Source organism: Acomys minous (assembly GCF_964271855.1).
Source record: "Acomys minous genome assembly, chromosome: 2".
Taxonomy (NCBI): Eukaryota; Metazoa; Chordata; class Mammalia; order Rodentia; family Muridae; genus Acomys; species Acomys minous.
In genome coordinates this window covers 131,159,510-131,175,884 of record NC_140484.1, presented here as the reverse complement: position 1 = coordinate 131,175,884, position 16,375 = coordinate 131,159,510, and the positions used below count along the sequence as shown (strand labels likewise).

Genomic DNA, 16,375 nt, shown 5'->3' with positions numbered 1-16,375 from the left:
GGCAGAGGCAGACCCCTGATCACTGGCCAGAATCTAGCCCAACTAGTAGCTGCAGGTTCAGTGAGAGATGCTGTCTCAAAAACAGCAAAAATGTTGGGGAGTGACCAAGGAAGACAGCCAGCTTTGACCTCTGGCCTCTGCTTGCACATGTGTACACACACACAAATGAGTATTCTCACGAGGTACCTAGAGCCACCAACTCCTGGACCTCTGGGGGTTCTTGAGGGATAGCTCAGGTAGCCTTCTAGCTAGCAAAACATTTTGATGCTATTTTATCTTCCCTGCCTGACTTCGTTATGTATATTTAATACTATCTACATGACTCCATGTTTGTGCACATCAGCACCTCTTGGCAATTGTGCTGCTGATGTTACTAAGTGGCTCTTGTCAGACCAATTTCCTGCAGATCAGATCATAGAAAGTATGAATGAAAGTATAATAAAGATACCTAAAGGCCCCACATAATAACCAGATTGGGCAGTTACTAGAGGGTAAAACTGGGTGTCTCGTTTGACAGCTTCTGACCCGAGTACAAGCCCCTGTCTGCGACCTGTGGGCAACTGAAGTTCCCCTGGACATTTCTGGTCTCTCTTGAAAACCCAGAGAACAGAGCTCTGGAGAGCACAGCCTGGGAGAGCGAAGGGAGGCATAGGGAAAGGTGAAAGCTGGAGAAGGGAGCCCCAGATGCTGTGTGTGGCCTCTGCCCAAATCCGTGACCGACTCAGGAACCGCAGTCCAGACCTGCAGAAGCCCCGCTTCCCCCAGCCAGGGCTCACAGTTTGAGGTTAGCCAAGTTAATGGCCTGCTAAACAAAACTCCGGGAGCCAGTGATCTCACATTGTCTAGGATGTAACCCAAAATTGTTTGATGGACAACAAAACAGGAAATTATGAACTATTCCCTAGAAAAAGCAATGAGGATGACTCAAAGGTTCGAGTTACTGTCCATGAACTTTAAAATGGCTACTATAGTTATGATAAAGAATGTAAAAAAGCACGCTCTTTGGCTTGTGGGTTTAGCTTCGTTTTGTCATGGGGATTTTGTTTTGTTTTGTTTTGTTTTTCAGTAGAATCCCTTGTCCAGGCTGTCCTCAAGCTTGCAGCAATCCCCCTGCCTCATCTTCCCAAGTGCTGGATTACAGGTGTAAGCTCAACAAAGCATCTGTTTTAATGAAGGTAAATAGAGTGTCCTCCTTCCACACGCCACACTGACTGACTCAGAGATGCTGGTTAGGGCGTCTGCACGGAACACGGCCTCTCTCCCTCCTCCTAATTCCCTGAGACTGCACAGCTGTTCTCATGGTGCTTACCCTGCGCTGTGTGTTATACGTAACAAGCAATGACTTAAATGTAAAGTCTGTGGAGATGTACACAGGTTCCATGCAGAGACTACGCTGCCTCATAGAAGGATCTCAAGCAATCACAGCTTTGCTGGGGCACAAAGTCCCGGAACCAGTCCCCACAGATGTGTGGACAGCTGGGACTGTCAGCAGAAAAAGGAAACTACAAAAGGGGAAAAAATACAGAAGGGAAGAACACTAAAGGAGGACAATTTCTTCTCCTCCTCCTCCTCTTCCTCTTCCTCCTCCTCCCCCTCCTCCTCCTTCTCTTCCTCCTCCCCCTCCTCCTCCTTCTATTCCTCCTCCCTCTCCTCCTCCTCCTTCTTCCTCTTCTTTGTTTGCTTTTGAGACAGGGTTTCTCTGTGTGGCCCTGGCTATCCTGGAACTCATTCTGTAGACCAGGCTCAGAGATCCGCCTGTTTCTTGCCTCCAAGTGCTAGGATGAAGGGCATTCGCCGCTGCCAACCATGACAGTTTCTAAAATAGAAATCAAGCCTCTGGGTGGGTTTAACAGTAAAATAGAGATTGCAAAATAAATCTTAAAAAATTAAAGGATCGAAAATTAGGTCATGAGAGCTCAGGGCCTGCAGAGCAAGTGTCGAGAGGGCTGAGCTCTGTGTAAGTAACTACACGGGAGCGGACATAAGCAAAACCAAACCAAACACAGTCCCAGGTGCTGTGGAACGACATGTGTGTAGTCAGAAGAAGAGAGAAAGAATGGGGCAGAGCAAATTCCAGATGAGTGGTCAGAGCCGGAGTGAGGGCAGAGAAACCCCAGCTACTGGGGGTCTGGAGCAGGAAGACTGCAGGTTCAGAGCCAGCCTGGGGACAAAGGAACTTCAAGCCCAAGCCAGGCATCTTAGTAAGACTGTCTCAAGACAGAACATGCAAGGGAGAATAACAGAGTCTATGCAGAAGAAAAATATTTACAATAATGCTATCCTGGCCTTTGGAATAACGGAAGCATGAAACACTGCACAGAAAAGGACACGTGATCACTGATGTGTGTTAGGGTTTCAGGGGGCTGCAGGAGAGGCATCTTCATGTGGTCATCTTAGCCCAGAAGTTGCCCCAAAAGTTTTAAAGTTCAGAGAAAAATGATATTTTAAAGCTATAAGAAATTACAGTGATTTAATTTTTTCTTTTTGCTTTAACCTAATTACCAACTTCAGCCTTGTTTTTTTGTGCTCAGCAGCAGAAAGAGACCCAATCACACTAGTGTGTGACCATCCCAAGCCACTGGCAAGCTCTCCTGAGTGTGCTGTCACTGCCAGCCTGTCAGGGCACTGTACTACAGAGATCCCCAAGAAACACCCTTTGCACTTCCTCCTAAAGCTCTACTGATGAGAAACTTACCACTTCTCAAACAGTCTGAACAGGAAGCTCATGGGCCAGGTTTAGTCCTTCTATGATGTCCGTCATGGGGCAAGTGACAGTATTAGACACTTGCAGCCTGAAGTATAAGGCAGGGTTGGAGTGTCTTGGCTATTTATTAGGCATTGTGTGTCTTTCCAAGCTTCAGTGCTGTGGTCTCTAAAGCAAACATGAGAAAGCCTTGGTCCTTTCATGGGCCCCGAGTTAGATACAGTAGGAAAGGACACAGCAAAGCATTTGGCGTGTGGAAGGAAGCTGAGTGTTAAATCATGTGTGCCATTTCCACTGTTTCAGTCAGGAAAACTATCTCTGTGTAAGGTGTGAACTTGCAGTCGAGAAGACTGTCTAAGATTTTGTAGACCACCCAGTGTCTTAGTTTGAACTGCCTCGAGAAAAACGGCATAGCCTGTTTCTCATGATGTGGAGGCTGCTTGTCAGGTGAGGGCCCTTATGGTCAGGTGGTCCTCTTCTTATGTCATAGCTGCAGAGAGAGGAAGGAAGCGTGTTCTCTTCTTCTGCCCCGAGGGACCCACGCTCATGACCTAATTTCTCTTCAACTCCCCAGCTCAAGACACCATGTCATTGTAGAGCAGGGTCCCCAGAGGACTTCAGGAGGTTCCCACACTGTCAGCCCAGAGCAGCCCGGCATGGAAAGGACTAGGAGGCTGTTTCAGGTGAAGGATAGCATGCTGTGGCCATGTACAGAGGCAGAGGCTTGTTCCAGGACTGGCACTGTTGCGTGGCGCCTGCTGTAGCACTTGGGACACGTGTGAGTGAGGCTGGGAAAGTGCTGGCACCAGGCCGCTATTTTCACAGACAAAACACAGAGCGCCTGGGGAAATCAAGAACCCCCTTCTCTGTTGACCTTTACTTCACCATGGCTTCATAAAAGCTTACTCTAAGCAGAGTCAAACTGTAATGAAAGTTATTGATAAGCACGGAAATATATGTTAAATCTATCATTATTCTACTTAATTTAAAACATAAGTAAAGAATATGTCCAAGGGAAGGAGATAGCCATCGTCCTATTTGGAAGGTTGTCTAAAAAGAGTGAAATGAAACCTGGATGAGGCTCTGGGTTAATATTTAGAAATCAGAAAGGGAAGATGTTTAGCTCACCAGAGAAGTAATATTTTTACCAGGTAGAACTGCCTGGCAATGGGCTTGGGACGCCTGGGATGAATTAGGTCTCTGAGCTACTCGCTGAGTCACTCGCCGCCGTGTGCACGCTAAAGCTAGAGATGGCAGTGCACAGAGCCATAGGAAATAAGTCTGCGGAGCCGTAAAACCAAAGCACCCACAAAGGCAAGGCTCCCCGTGAGAGCTGAGCCACACCAGGCTCCCTCTGTCACCGCCATGTAACCCTGGCACCAGGCTCTGCTCATGAGAGACAGTCCCACGGGCTTATTTCGAGGCAGGCTTTCAAGAGTCCATTGTGGGATTCCAAGGGCCTCTCCTGTCCTGTCAAGGACGTGGGAATTGTCCCCGTCTGAATGAATCCTCAGCAGCTGCCCTCGGGACCTTGGCATGGAGCCTGCCATACCTAGGGCAAGCCAATGCCTTACACACACTCCCTGCCCCAGCAGCCATAAAACTGTCCCCTTTTACTCTTTGAATGGAAACCTGTAGCCTCCTTCCACAGGAAAGCAATGGAGGGAGGGAGAAGAGGAGGCACAGGCATTTTTTGTTCATGTTTCAATTCTTTTTCTTCCTTGTATAAAATTCACCATCCTTCTTTGAGGCTGTTTTATCTGTTGTATTCTGCATATCCATCAGTGTGATCTGACACAGAGGCCTGCTGTTCCTCCAGCAGGCTGAATGGCTCTGTTCCTGTTTGCCCTCCCCCACATCAGACCCTTGCACTTCCCAGCTTCCCTCTTCCTTCTGGGCCTCAGCACATGCAAGCAAGTCAGTCCCTGTCTGGAGCCCTGTTTCCCTCTCTCCTACCAAACTCCAGATTGCAATGCTTAGCCCAGGCAGGCGGTCAGCCGTCCCCTAACTTCCCTGTCCCCTGCTTAAATACTGTCCTCCACTGTGATAGTTTTAACATGCTGTGTTTCTGATTTTGAGCTAGTGTTTCCTTTATCTCATGATTACCTTCAGGGCAGGGGCTGCCTTTTCTTGGGTATCTTTGTAACAGAACCTATGGCCTAGCACGTAAAGGTCTTCTCTATGTGCTGGGCTGACTGAGTGGATGCACAGTTCCAGCTGCCTCTCTCCTCTGTGCGCCTCCACAGCACAGAAGGGAGAACAGAAAGAACAGACAGTGTCACTCGCAAAGCTGGTTGGATGGGGAGTTCAAATTCCCTTTGCTATGCATTAAATTGATGTGTACTGGTGAACTTAGGTACCAAATTGTGAGTCTGTCTTTTACCTCCTGCAGTGTGCTCTCTCCTAATGATCCTGACACTGTCGTCGCCTTTTGTTTTTCTGTCTATTTTCTTCACCCATAAGTGAGTCTTGTCTGACGGTTCGGTGGTTTTGGCTTTGGTTTTTCGAGGCAGGGTTTCTCTGTGTAGCCTTGGCTGTCCTGGACTCACTTTGTAGACCAGGCTGGCCTCAAACTCACAGAGATCCACCTGCCTCTGCCTCCCTGAGTGCTGGGATCACAGGTGTGTGCCACTCTCCCTATCTGAGTCTTGTCCTTTTAAACCTTCCCTTATCTGATTAAGACCTCCAGATGGGAACATAGGATCTTATGTGTTTTGTTTTGTGTGTGTGTGTTTTGTTTGTTTTTTAATTTTCATTTATTTATTTATATTATTATTGTTGTTGTTGTTATTTTTTTTTTCAAGACAGGGTCTCTCTGTGTTAGCCTTGACTATCCTGGACTCGGTTTTGTAGACCAGGCTGGCCTCGAGCTCACAGCGATCCACCTGCCTCTGCCACGCCAAGTGCTGGGATTAAAGGCGTACGCCACCACGCCCGGCTAGGACCTTATGTAAAAGAAGTTAGAAAAATTAATGATGAGTGGGGCAGAAAAATAAGTATTAATGGTTAGTGTTGGGGGCCACAGTCACGTTCTTAAGACCAGCTGTTGAGGGGGAGGGAAGAGAATTAACAGGCACTTGCCACTCACAGGATCCCAAGTCCCAAAGTGACTGCATGGAGCAGGCATTGCTGTGTGCATTTAGTAGGAGAGGAAGTGGAGGCTGGGGAGTGGAGAGGGCTGTGTGCAGGGCTTCACAGGTAGTAACTAGCAAGGCAAAGCAAACCTAGAATTCCAACTTCAGGGCTCTTTGCGTTATTAAAAACTCCTCCATTGCCATTTTTTAAGGGAAAAAAAAATGTCACTGAGTAGCTCAGGCCAGCCTCTCAAGTGCAGGGGCTAGAGCCACATGCTACCAGCTGAATAGACTTTTAATTATATTATAGTTGAGTCAGAAATTTGGGGAGTTAGCTAGAAAATTAATGTCAAAGTGATAATTTGAAGGTAGAAGACCACATTATTTAATGACCTTGGCAGAGTCCCTGGAACCACTAATAGATACAATTAGCAGCTTGGTATCATAGGTTTCCCAAAATTTAATAGCACCAGAGAGTGATATTTAAAAAGAAAATTAAGCTCTACCCTGCCAACCCATTTCAGTGAAATTTTAACACATCCAAAGCAAATTTGAGCTGAGTTTTCCACACCCCCTGGTCAGGTGATCTAGAATGCTTTGTGCCTGCTACGTGATGAGCACATGTGTAAACCTTATTTGGCAAGAAAAAAGTTGCATTCCTGCTTTTTTATATGAAAATAAGCCAAAAGTTGTTAATAATAGTAATAATAATAATAATAATAATAATAATAATAATAATAATAATAATAATAATAGTCCCTCACCCGGTCTACTGCCTACACAGACAGCTCGTGCTCATCCTGGCACCTCTGACCTCCCATCTTCCATCGGATTCCACTTCCACTCACGCCCCTTCTCTCCTGATTTGCTGCTCAGTTCAGCTTTACTGTCAGCCAGGTAATAGCTTAGCCTATGCCTCAGGAAAACTCCCTCCAAGGACCTCATCACAGCTGGGGGGTGGGGGGTGGAGTGCACTTCACTCCTGTACCCTACAGCTTAGTTTGCTCTGTGTGTGACAACCTGCAGGAGTAGGTTTTCTTCTTCCATTGTCTGATGATAAGATGGCTTCATATTTTAAGATACTTAAATCTGGGCCTGGAAAATGCCGTGGAGGTGTTTTTATTTATGCCTCCCCAGCCAGGAGCAGGTAGTAAGCATCCACGTCCCATGGTCTTCACCATCCTTCAGTGAGATGGTAACATTCTCTTGATGCAAAGCTTGCCTCTTTGATTCTTCCTAGATACCTTAACTCTGTTACTGTTTAAAACAGTGCTGTGTCGTATTCTAGCTAGCTCATCCTTGGTTTGTTTGTTTGCTGTTGCTGTGTGTGTGTTGAGCTATCTTATAGTTTGCAGTGAGTTTTCATTTGATTTATTTGGATTTTTAGATTTATATTCCTGTATCTGTAAAAAAAAATGATTACTTTGTCTGTATTCTAGCTTTTATTCTTTTAACTTTTTCCTCTTCCCTAATAAATCAATCCTACTTAGTGTGTACTGGTAACTTAGTATAAACTGGTAACGGTGAGTGTCTGTCTTCTTTACATTGACTTTTTTCTTGTTGTTTTTTTTAACAGTCTTGTGTAACTGACCATGACATTTAGTTCTGCCTCTTGTCTCTACATTCCAGTGTTATAAAATTTGAGCTGTGACTATTATGCTCAAAACTTTCAGAAGAGTGTACATGTTGTGCCTCCCCGAGAAGGCTAGCTGGATTCCGTCCTGTGCTGTCCACAGATCTGTCCTGTGCTGAGCTCACTCATTGTTCCTGTGTCTTGAGTTATCCAATCTGTAGCCTCCAAGCTTTTGAACATCTGAATTTAGTTCTCACCCTAATGAAAGATCAAGAGATTTCAGAGAGCCACAATCAATGAAGGACAAGCTCTGACCCTCCAAGTGAGGTGAAGTAGGGAGACTCTCCGAGGCTCTTAAACTAGCCGCTAGAGAGTCTGACCACAGCCCGGTGTGCTTCCTGGGGCGGGGCAGAGACTGGGTTGGAAGTGCTGGAGAGAAGCTCAAAGTTGTTCTCACCTGGGCCTCCCACATGTAAACGTTTATCTGTCAGCAGCTGCTTGGGCCTGCCCTTGTCACAGGTAAAGGACAGATGTAATCTAACTTGCCTGTATTACTTATCTTTTGTTTCATAACAAATTTTCATGAGCTTAGCAGTTTCAATAACTCCCGTTTGTATCTCACAGTGTGTGGGTCAGAAGTTTGGGTGGGTTCAGCTGGCTTTTCTGCTATGGGTCACTTAGGGCCAAAACCAAGGTATGGCGCTGACCTGGTCATTCTGGAGCGCCCCTGGGAATTATCCACTTGTGCCTGGTTTAGGTTGTTGATAGAGTTAATTTCCTTTCAGCTGTAGGTATGAAGTTCCTGTGTTCTTGCTGGCTGTCAGCCAGGGGCCACCCTTTCTCCTACAGACCATCCATGTTCCCTCTCATCTGACTCTTCCATCTTCCAGCCAGAAGTGTTCCACCAGGCCCTTCTCTCACTCCGAGTTTCTCTGACTTTCTCTTTTGCTGCCAGCCAAGGAGGTGAGGGGACGGGACCTCGGAAGGCTTGTGTTAGACTGCACCCCGTAGTATCTCCATTTGCTGTAAACATAAAGTGACACTGGAGAATAAAGGAGATCAAATTGACTATTTTGGGGGGGGAGGGGGGAGAGGTGATGGGTTCGAGACAGGGTCTCTCTGTGTAGCCTTGGCTGTCCTGGACTCGCTATGTAGACCAGACTGATTTCGAACTCACGCCTGCCTCTGCCTCCTGAGTGCTGGGATTAAAGGCGTGCGCCACCACGCCCAGCAATAGAGATGATTTTTAAATCATGCCTGCCATTGTCCACTTCAAATTCAGATACGGAAGGCAAGTTATCCTTCCCTTAGAGATTTACTTGTCCTCCTTTAACAGGCAGCCTCTTTCCAGGGAATGTTTATGGCTGCCGTTTTGCCGTCCCCTGACATACTTGCATACAGTACGTGCTCAGTACTGCTACGCTCTCATGGGTACATCCCTCACTGGTCCATGAATCAAAGGCTTGGTTCCAGAGCAGTGCTCTCTGGTGGTGGGGACCTTTAAGGAGGACAGAGCCTTGTGGGCTGTCACTGAGGCAAGTCCTTGAAGGAGTCCATGGGACACTTAGGGCTTGCTGACTGATGAGATGACCCGCTTGTGCCACACTTCCACTAGGATGTGTTACCTCACCAGAGGCCACTAGATCACAGACCAGAACCTCCAAAACCATGAGCCAAAATAGCTATCTTCCCACTCTAATACTAATGGCCTCAGGAATTTCACTGGAGTGGAAGGAAGTTGGCTAATACAGATATTTGTCCAGTGAAGTTGCTGTTTGCCTAATGAGCTGTCAAATCAAACAATAACTCACAGTATCCCAAAACAAATCAGGCTAGCAACGACGATGCTCTTTGCTGGTTTGAGGTGTTTTTGAAGCTCTGTTTATTTATGATCAACCAGAGACTAAACAGTGAGCACGTGTGAAGCCAGTGAACTTCCACAAAACAACTGAAAAGGCCAAAAGCAGCTATGTTTTAACAAAATTAACATTTTAAAAGGAAAAAAACCCATTAATGAGAGAAAAGTGCATCCTGGAGAGCCCTGTTCCTTTTAAAGCACAGATCGCCAGGCTTCCTAAAGAAACTGAGGACGTCCGGAATGCGAAGAATAAAGAAAGGATGGGAACTAATTTGTAACGTAGAATGTTGGAGGCTGAATGTGCGTAGTTTAGCTTAGCAGCCGCTGAGGAGAGATACAGCTGCTGATCAAGAGAAGAAATGTGTTTCTTTGATGAGAACTGGCGTCTCCTCTGTAAACGTTGCTCTTCAGTGAGGCCCAAGTGAAGACAGTCCGCTCGCCAGCACATGATATTAAAACTGTGCTGTGGTCAGCTCTCAGAGTTGGGTTCAAATGCCAGCTTCTCTTATTTGCTCCTGGGAAGAACATTTGAGAGGAGGCAAATGCTAAAGGCTGCATTTACATTGCCTATGACTGTTTCCACAACATTCTGGAAAATGGTCTTTGCTGTATTAGAATGCAGTTGTAATCAAATGTACATTTCCAAATGCAGCCACCTTGCATCCGCTGATCAGCGTAAGGACTGGGTTGGATCTGATTGGGTCAGAGATCAGGTCACATGTGCTGAACAGGTCACCTGTGAAATCGGGTTGTAAAGGCTGGGCCTGCTAGCCAGCGTGGGCATCTACACCAGTGGATTCTGCACAGCCCTGTTCACCCTCGAGCCTTCAGGGTGCATGGCCTTCCTTTGAGGGTGATTAACAGAAACTACTTCCAGCTGCTTCCACACTTGTGTTTTGCTCATCCACTGCAGTGTTAGTTACTGAATCTCATGAGCTAACTCACAAGAGCTGCCAGTGATGGAGATGCAGCAGGTAACAGTGCTGTGCTCTGAAACTCCGTCCTCTGTGCATGACATAGCTGTTGCTGTCTTAAGATCAGAGCAGCTTTGATTACGCACAAGAGACAAGATAGGGTCTACTAATATTCCCTCAAAGAGGGGGAGAGGGCCTAGGAGTTGCACACAGACAGGTCTAGGTCAGTCGTGGCCCTTCCAGCCCTCTCTGAGGACAGACAAGCCGTTAATGGTCACTAAAGAGGGGATACTTTTCTCGGCTGAAAAGCCACCTGGGAGCGCCTGTGCCTCTGCAGGTCACCCCTCACCCAGGTCACCCCTCACCCATGTCCTTGGACAGAGCCCTCGCTGAGCTCAGTGTTCAGCCAAGCTGGGCGTGTAGAGTGGCTTCGGAGTGACAAGGATGCTTGTGCTGTAAGGGCTTCTGTAAGGATACGCTTGATTCAGACACCACCTGTGCTCCACGCACGCGGCAAAGCAGTACAGTGCAAAGAAAAGAAAGAGCCTGTGCTTAGAACCCAGAAGCTTGGACTCGCCTGCTCTGAGGTCTGCCGTGGGCCACTCCCTCTCTTAGGGTGAGACACAGGTGGGAAGGTGTTTTCAGTATCATTTGGCTTAAGCCACGTTCTGAGAGCAGTTGTATGCCTCGGGGAGGGTCTGAAGCCTTAGAGAGCTGTGAGGCTGGATGCTGAGGCCTCAGAACTCAGGGCCTGGTGTGCGCAGTGTTTACTTTACAATCCGGCTCTCCTGGAGAAGACTGGCACATGTTTATAGATGGGCCTGGGGGCATATTTAGGTTGTTCTTGCAACCAGAGGCCATAATCGGGTTTGTATGCTTTTCCTTGGAGATGCATGTTGCCAAGACTCACTCTAAGAAGCAGTGCAGTTGCTCATGTTAGACACCAAAGCATCCCATGCACCTCTTTGGATGAGCTGCCGTGTCTTTTAGAAAGGCAGGCTGGGATTTGGTAATGCCCTTTTTAAAGCTCGTCACCTAGCTCCCTCCAAGTCAGTGGGACCCCAGTATTTGCTCTTGAGCCGAAATACCAGGAACCGATCCCCTAGAGGTTTTTAACAGCATAAGCCATCTAAAGTTAAGTCTTTGATGCATACGTACATTTTTTTAATTTCTTGCTTTTCAGTTCCTGCGGACCAGTTCTCTTTGTAGTCAACTTCATTGTAATCCCATCACGAAAGTGTTGATCTTTTAGTAACCTTTATTGAAGCCACGTATTAATCCACATTCCCTCACGGTAACAGACGGTTTGTATCAAACACCTCATGCAGCTCAGCTCAAGCTCATATGGAAGTAATAAGCCACGCAATGAGTGGCCTTGTGTGTGTGTGTGTGTGTGTGTGTGTGTGTGTGTGTGGTGTGTGTGTGTGCGCGCGCGCGCACGTGCACGCACATGTTGTCTAAAATGAACTTCTCCTCTGCCAAAACCTAAATGACAAAATGATTCCTAAACCCCCAGAGTCTTTCTTGACCTAGAAAAATTGTGTTTAAAAATTAAAACTCAAATGGAGTACTTGGATATGAAAACTGAATTCTCTGCTCAGTAGGCGGACACTCACTGAGCAAAAGTTCTCAGAAGTACACTCATGCTTATTTTCAAATTCCATCTCTGGCGATGCAAAGGGAGGGCCCTGCTGATGAATCTGCACTCACCATGCTGTGTAAGCCAGTCCGCTCCCAGCCCTGAGCAGCTCCAACACCGAGGTCAATCTGTCTTACTTGGTAAAACTCACTCACAGCGAGTGGACAGGCCTGGGGACGAGATGGCATGCTGTAATCTTACACAAAAAGGAGAGTGGGGGTGGGGGGAACAGTTCCTGGGGTGAATCTGCACAGCTGTAGCTGGTGTTGCAGGCTTTCCGTTTGCTCCGTAACTATAAAGCCAGCTCCTGCGGGCTCCCTGAGGATGGGTCTTTTGCTCCTAGACAATGCTGTTTCTCAATTCATCCAGGAAAACCACAGCATCACTTGTCTACTCTGCATCTAATTTATTATCTACAAGCACTTTTTATCCCAGTTGCTTACTAACCATTGAATTGCAGAAAAACTTAATTGCTTCCATGAAATCCCAGACCAATCAGAGGAGACTGAACTTCAGACTTATTGAAACTGAAATTCCACTTAGGAACTGCCCAGCCTCTGGGTGGTGCTACCGGAAGGAGCTCTTACAAAAGGGGCTTATCTCAGAGCCAACTTGGGGGCAGTTAGACCCAAAGCCTGGGTTCCTTGTCCTTCCTCTCCTGGGTAGAAAGAAAGGTAGAAGTAGCTGGGTGCCAGGAAGTGTGGTGCTGCTGTAGTTAGTGATGGTGGGTTTTGATGGAGCTGAGACGAGGTCCCGTAAAGAAAACAGGACTGCTGCCACTGGCTCCAGCTCATTACCCTCTGCCTTGAACTTCTGATCCTCCTGCCTCTACCTCCCCAGTGTTCACCCTCTAAAAGGCAGTCCTCAGGAGTCTTTATTCTCTGTAAATAAGGCTCATTGTTTTAGTCAGTGTTCTCTCTCTATATATATACACATCTATATGGAATTTATTACAAGTGGCCTGCAGGCTGTGGTCCAGCTAGTTCACCAATGGACTTTCCCAACAGAAAGTCTAAGAATCCAACAGTTGTTTGGACTGAGGATGGATGTCTCAGCTGGTCTCCAGTATATGTCAGAATCCAGAACTGACTCTGATACCAGTGAAGGAATGAACTTGCCAGCAAGAGCGAAGGCAAGCAGGCGAGAAGCAGGAACTTCCTTCTTCTGTGTCTTTATATAGGCTACTGCCAGCAGGTGTAGCCAAGATGTAAGGTGGATCTTCTCACCTTGAATGATCCAATCGAGAAAAACCCCTCCCAGGTGTGCCCAGCAGCTTAGAGTTCAGTTAATGCCGGATGCAGTAAAGTTGACAACAAAGAGCAGCCATCACACTTATCGGTCTCCACAGCAGTCCAGAGGCATGCTGTTGGTCCTCTTGGTGCCCTAACTTGCTGGAGGGATTACATGGTAAGAAGGGTTCAGTCTAGATGTGGTCCCAAAGACACCTTCCCCACTGGGCACCCTGAAGTTGTGCTGGATGGGTGAGTGGCTGAACAATCTCAGAACTTAGTAAGCCCAGTCCCTTCTCTGTGCCCATCTTTTCCAGTTTTGACTTTTTCTCTGCGCCTTTCTGTTTTTAATAGTACCCTCCCAGGGTACCTTGTTAAAGATTATGAAATTTTAAAAGCTTGAAAATATTTGACTAACTCAACCCAGGAAGAAATTTGCACATGGCCCCACAGCTGAGTTGGCCCTGTCACTCAGGTTTCTGACTACCCACATCCTGTGTCAGTCTTTCCGTGTCCCTGTGTTATTATTTGGAAGCTATTAAAATGTGTGTTTTTATCATTGCCTCTCCAGTCATAGTCAAAATTAGCATTTAAAAGACTTGAGCATTATACTAATGATTTTGCCCTTTGATCAGAAGTAACTCCCTTTGCCGAATCCCTCCTAATTTTTTTTAAGTAATAAGCCATTATCAAGCAAGTTGTCAGCCCAGCCTAGTGGTATATGCTGTGGGGATCAAACAGGAAGAATATGCATGCATATTAATGGTTTGGGTAAGGCTGTGCCTGGGATGGATACTGTTTTAGCCACACTATATGCTTTGAGACAAGAAAAATCTCCAGTTTATACACAAGATCAAATTTTAGTAAGTGAACCGACTCACCTATGCATCTCTTCAGGGAGGAATGGGCTGAGCAGGTGGATGTGGGATAGCTAATCAGATGGAAAAGGCATAGTTCATCATATGGCTCAGCACTGTGCAATATTTATGGAGGCACAGTAAGTTCAACCCTGAATATTGATTTAAGAAAAATGCAGTGCCACATGCCTATAACCAGACATAAAGGAGGTAGAAGAAGGAAACTGATGGATTCAAGGCCAGCCTTGGCTACATAGCAAGTATCAGGCCAACCTAGGCTACATGAGACCTTGTTTCAAAAAAAAAAAATGATACTGAATGTATTGGGAACAATGAGAGGAAAGTATGGATGGGCAAATAAAGAGTCAAATTCTCGAATTTAATAAAGGCAGATAAGATTGTGTGAAGGGAATGGTAAGCCAAGCCCCAGCGGTGCACACCTTTAATCCCAGCACTTGGGAGTCAAAGGCAGGGGGATCTCTGAGTTCAAGGCCAGCCTGATCTACAGTTCAAGTTCCCGAACAGTCAGGGCTGCATAGAGAAACCCTGTCTCAGAAAACCAAACCAAACAAACAAACAAAAGAGGCGTGCAAGACAGTTAAATTCTCTTCGACAGTAGGAGCATGGTAAATGCTGTCAAAGGTGGCAGGTAGGAAATGTTAGCAGTGTTTAGAAAGATGAAGATGAAGGAAAAAACAGCTGGAAGCAATTGTGCTTTAGGCTTCTTAGGGAGTGCTTGTAGCTTATTAATAAATGCTAAATTTATAGAGAAGCATACATGATAGGAACTCTGTTTTGGTTTTTTCTTTTTGTTTTTCCAATTTCTGGAGACAGGGTCTCATGTACCCGAAGCTGACCTTAGACTTTGTATATCTCCCAGGATGACCCTCGACTTCTGGTCCTCCTGCATCAACCTCCCGAGTGCTGGGATTACAGGGCTCTGCCTGTGCGTCCAGTTGACATGGTACTGGAACCAAACCCTAGGCTGTGTGTGTGCAAAGCAGGCGCTCAGCCTTCTGAGCCACGTGGCAGCCCCACCACACAACACGACTTTAGTTCTCTGTACTGAAAACTGAAGACTGGTGTGCTGGGAAATCAGGAAGCGCCAGTCTGAGCAGCCGGAGGCCATGCGCCTTTGTGAGCCTCGGTTTCTTCATTTATGAAGACTGGGACAGCAGAGGCTGTGGCCTCGGTCCCACGGTCTCCCTGTGCTGTCCCATCCTGCGACTCCAGGTATAGCAGTGCAGTGTAACAAGCAGTTAAGGCCTTGATGGAGGCTTGGCATTCCCACATTTTCCTTTCTTTGATCGAGATCTGACTTAAGAGAGAATTTTTTACTGTAGTCTCTGAAAAAAACTCACCGCCCACCTTCCATTGTGACGCGTGAGCAGGCAGCTGTCTGCGCTGGCCCAGAGACACGCAGTTTCATGCTATTCCACACAGGTCTTTCTTTAATATTTAATATTTTTCAGTATGAATCACAGGTGAAATTTTTATGCCATGTGTAAACAATTTCACTTTTTATTGAAACAATGAATTCAGGAATGTCATATTGGGATATCAGCCATTTTGCTTTTATCAATGTATGGAAAAATGCTTTTATACTAATATAAGGAATGATGTCATTTAGTATGGAGTAGATCTTATAATTCAAGGCTGGCAAATCTCAGGAGATGACTTAGGTCACCAAGCTAGGTTAGAAATGGAGAGAATATTTTCTTCTGGCCCCTCAAATGCTGGTCACTGGAGTGGGTGGAGTAGACTGGCTTGTGAAAAGCAGGCCCTGACTAGCTCTGTTTGCACCAGTGAACCCTCGGGCCTGAGAATGTACCTTTGGCGTAAGTAATAGCCAAGATGCCTTCTGTTCTAGCGCGTGTCTCTGCCTCCTTGTGTGATGGTTGCATTCACCCAGAGGCTCACTGGGTCTTGGCATTCTCCTTTACAGTCTTTTGCTCCAGATAGTAAACTCCTTATGAAGTATCACTCAGAAAAATCAACCCGGTACTGGGTGCTCGTGCATTAAATTAAGTTTTTTGGTAACCAAGTTTTACTTAACTCTTAAATTCACTTTCTTTTTCTTTCTTTTATTTTTGTGCTCTGCTAGAAATAAAACCTCAAGAGGCCCCCCCTTACATTCACACGCAAAACAAGGTGATTGTTGTAGAGAAGTCTAGAGTGCAGCTCCTATCAAAACTGACACAAATATATGTAATTTAACATTTTTTGAGGGGCCTGAGAGATTGCTCAATGCCTACGAGTATGCTGAGCTCTTGCAGAGACCAGGGTTTGATTCTCAGCACCCACGTCTAGTGCTCACCAACCACCTATAATCCAGCTCCACAGGATCCCAAAGCCTCTCCCGGCTGTCGCAGACACTATACTCACGCACATAAACATGCGCAGACACAGAATTAAAAGTAAAGGAATGGAGAGATGGTCCTGTGGCTAAGAGCACTCACTGCTCCTGCAGAGGACCCAGCTTCAGTTTCTAGCTCCTCCATGGTGGCCCACAGCCTCCAATAACTCC

At 46.4% G+C, this 16,375-nt stretch overlaps 1 protein-coding gene across 1 annotated transcript in view; it reads left to right on the top strand.

Annotated features, from left to right (window-relative positions):
- Positions 1–16,375, top strand: part of UVRAG (UV radiation resistance associated) — a 260,496-nt gene that overhangs the window by 222,035 nt on the left and 22,086 nt on the right. The window lies entirely within an intron of this gene.